Genomic DNA, 4367 nt, shown 5'->3' with positions numbered 1-4367 from the left:
CCCAACTGCGCGATGGAGGACTCTTCCGTCGAGAAACCGTCGAAGAAACCCTCTAAAAAGAGAAAGAATGGCTCAGCGACGGACACGGACGACCTAACCACTACGGAGGTTTCGGTCAGTATGCTGGAGTCCATAAATAAAAAATTAGAGGTCCTCTCCCTAATCAGCGAGGACGTCAAAGAATTAAAGGTAAGCATGGAATTCTTCAGCCAACAGGTAAGTGATCTCCAACGCGACAATGCCGAGTTACACTCTACACTCGTGACTGTTTCAGCCGAGTTAGAAACCGTTAAAAAGGAAAATAAAACGCTAAAAGAAACTATTCTGGATGTTCAGTCCCGTAGCATGCAGGATAATTTAATATTTTTAGGTATATCCGAGAATACCTCTGACAATCCAGAGGTTGAGATACAAAAATTTATGACGACGTCGTTAAAAATTCCTCAGGAGACGGTAAATAACATCTCCTTTCACCGGGTACATCGGCTTGGAGCCCCTAGGGGCAACAGACCCCGTCCTATTATCGCCAAATTTGAGCATTTTAAACAGAAAGTATTTGTTAAAAGTAAAGGACGGGAGCTTAAAGGGACCTCATTTGGAATGAATGACCAATTCCCTAGAGAGATTAATGAGCGGCGAAAGGTACTGTTTCCTATAATGAAACAAAATAGGCAGGAGGCTAAACGGACTATGATGGTCGTTGATAAACTATACATCGATGGCCAACTATTCCGGAACCCCAACTCCACTCCCTGGCTGTTCTAATTGTCATTGATGGAACTAAACTTTGATTATTAGATGTATACATATACACATATATATACATATATACTGTATATGTGGTTATAAAACCTAAAATATGAATACTCATTATGTTTAGGCTATATTATAAATATAATAATAACACATAACTATATCTAAAAGTAGATTTAAACAAAAAATCTCGCTTGGGTTACCAGTTACTGGTGTATTTTAATGTTGTTTAATTCCCCACTAACTTCCTTCACTTTCACATCCCTACCCGTTTTTTCACTGTTATATTTACTTACACATTTCCTCATATTTTACACAAATTATATAAATCACCTAACTACTTTGATTATATCCTATAACATGCCAGTATTGACAAATGGCCTATGATAAGAATTTTAGCCAAGCATACTCTGCCCCTTATAACAGCAGACAAAGAGGAGTCTGTATACTCATACATAAGAATTTACTCTTTACTCTAAATAAAACAATAACAGACCCAGAGAGCCGGATACATTATTATTCAGGTAACTATATTTAACAAAATGTATACATTTGGCAATTTATATGCCCCTAATAATGATGATCCGGCCCTTTTCCATGAATTTTTCTCTCAGCTGTTTGATTTAGCAGCGAACTCTACTATTATTATTGGAGAAGACTTTAACACAGTCTTAAATCCATTAATAGACCGTTCTAATAACACAGCATGTATAAGGCGATTACAATCTACTAAAGTAATAGGGGAATATATGGATGATTTTGGCCTCGTCGACAGCTGGAGACTTAAAAACCCAAATAAGAAGGAATTTACTTTCTTTTCCGCTGTGCACAGGTCCTTTTCAAGAATTGATTATTTTCTTACAAATAACTCTATTGCTGATAAAACTGTTACAAAAATACATCCTATTATTATTAGCGACCATGCACCAGTCTCCCTTTCCCGACAAGTTGATTATACCTTTAAACCACCACCAACATGGCGTTTTAACATCTCACTGCTAAACGATGCAGAGTTTGATAAAATTATAAGGAAAGAGTGGGCAGACTTTTTGGAAATAAATGACTCTCCAGGCCTATCGCCATCTCTTCTCTGGGAAGCTGGGAAAGCAGTAATTAGAGGGAAAATTATATCATATTCATCTTATAAAAAGAAACAGGATCAAAAATTAGAAAATGACTTGGAAGATAAAATTAAACAACTGATGGATGAGTACGTAATAAACCCAAATGACCAAATATGGACTGACTTACAAAATACAAAAATACAGTTAGACGATATGCTAACTAAAAAGACAGAGTTTATAATACAACAATTGAGATACAACAACTTTGACTATAATAACAAATCAGGTAAATTTCTTGCAAACCAACTTCAATGCAATCGGGAAAAATCTCTTATAACGGCTATCAAAGGGACAACTGGTGAATGTACACAGTCACCAGAAGAAATTAATCAAATTTTTTATAACTATTATCGCAACCTATACTCAGAAACTAACAAGCCTAACCCTGACCATATTGAGGCATTCCTCAGTAGCTTAAATATGCCTCAGTTAACTACTGAATATAAAGATATGTTAGAGGCGCCACTTACTATAAACGAGTTGTACAGTGCTCTAGATAGTATGCCTAATGGCAAGGCGCCTGGCCCAGATGGTTATCCGGCTATATTTTTTAAGCACTACTGGTTAATGCTTGCTCCGCTATTCTTAAGAGTAGTAACAGAAATTAAAACTAATGGTTACATACGTCCACACATGAATACAGCAGCAATTAAACTTTTATTAAAGCCAGAAAAAGACCCCACCCTTCCATCAAGTTACCGTCCGATTTCACTAATTAACACTGATATTAAAATTATTACTAAGGCTTTCACATCTAGACTAGAAACAGTAATCTCGACAATTATTCAGAGCGACCAAACAGGCTTTATTAAAGATCGTCACTCTACTAATAATATTAGGAGGCTCTTTAACCTTATTAGCATGTCACAGCGGCATGATAAGAAGGCAGTTATTATATCGTTGGATGCAGAAAAAGCTTTCGACAAAGTTAACTGGTCCTTCCTCTTTGCTGTTTTAAATAAATTTGGCTTTGGGAAATCATTTATCCACTAGGTGTCAGTATTATATGATTCTCCCAAAGCTACAGTTACTACTAATGGTATTATATCTAAGAGCTTTATTTTACAGAGAGGCACAAGACAGGGATGCCCACTATCCCCTTTATTATTTGCAATATTTATTGAGCCACTTGCAATAGCCATACGCCAGGAAAGAAGGATTCAAGGAATTCACTCTGGGGTAACAGAACATAAAATTAATCTATATGCCGATGATATTTTACTTTATTTAAAAAAGCCGGCTACTTCGTTAGGGGAAGTATTTATCTTAATAACTAAATTCTCACAGTTATCAGATTATTCTATTAACTGGACAAAATCAACACTTCTACCTATTACAGAAAATTCCTGGAACCCTGCAAGCCAGGACCCACACTACTCAGTTCCTATAGGTAATTTAAAATACTTAGGCATAAAAATCTCACCGAAATTAACTGATTTAATTCATTTAAACTTTTCTCCACTTCTGGATAACATTTATAGTGACTTGAAGCGCTGGAATAATCTTCCTATTTCTCTAATAGGATGAATAGCCACCATTAAAATGAAAGTTTTACCCAAAAGAAACAATTTTTTCTCAATGATTCCATTTAAACCTACGGCTAACTGGTTCCAGTTGTTGGACTCAGCCGTTAAAATTTTTTACTGGAATAAAAAAAAGCAAAGATTAGTCTATCTACTCTTCAGAAAAGTAAATCCAAAGGTGGTCTAGAGGCACCAAACTGTATGTACTACTATATAGCTAACCAGCTACAATATATCATTCTATGGGCACAACCCAACAGAGATAATAACTGCTGCTGCTGGGTGGCAGCTGTGTCTTGGCCGTTCCCTGGGTCTCTTGTGGGGTGCTGCGTTGCGGGACTCTCCCTGGTGTCCGGGGCGGCGCCGCCCCGGCGCGGTCCGTCGCTCTGGGCCCGGCGACGCGGTTCGTGGCCTGTGGGGTTCCTGGCGGGCCTGCAGTGCCCCGTCCTGCTGCGTTGGGCGCGGGCTTGGACTCAGCCATTACAAAATTTTACTGGAATAAAAAAAAAGCAAAGATTAGTCTATCTACTCTTCAGAAAAGTAAATCCAAAGGTGGTCTAGAGGCACCAAATTTTATGTACTACTATATAGCCAACCAGCTACAATATATCGTTCTATGGGCACAACCCAACAGAGATACTAACTGTTGGCTGGAACTAGAACAGAAGGATTGTAATAACCTCAGACTTCTAGATTTACTGTTTATTACAACATCAATTAAGCGACGTAATTGTTTTAAAAACCCAATGATTTCCGCCACCCTGACTGCTTGGTGGAAGTCATTAGAAATTACAAAAGCCCAAGTGGAGCCCTGTGGGCTTTCTCCCCTATGGCATAACCCCGACCTTTCGAATTAACAACCAATCGTTTTATTTAGGTGTGTGGGAGCAGAAAGGAATTACACATCTCCACCATCTCTTCTCAGATAATATGTTTATATCATATACATCCTTGCTCCAAAAATACA

Source organism: Vanacampus margaritifer, chromosome 12 (genome assembly GCF_051991255.1).
Source record: "Vanacampus margaritifer isolate UIUO_Vmar chromosome 12, RoL_Vmar_1.0, whole genome shotgun sequence".
Lineage (NCBI taxonomy): Eukaryota > Metazoa > Chordata > Actinopteri > Syngnathiformes > Syngnathidae > Vanacampus > Vanacampus margaritifer.
Note: the sequence above shows the minus strand (reverse complement) of the source record.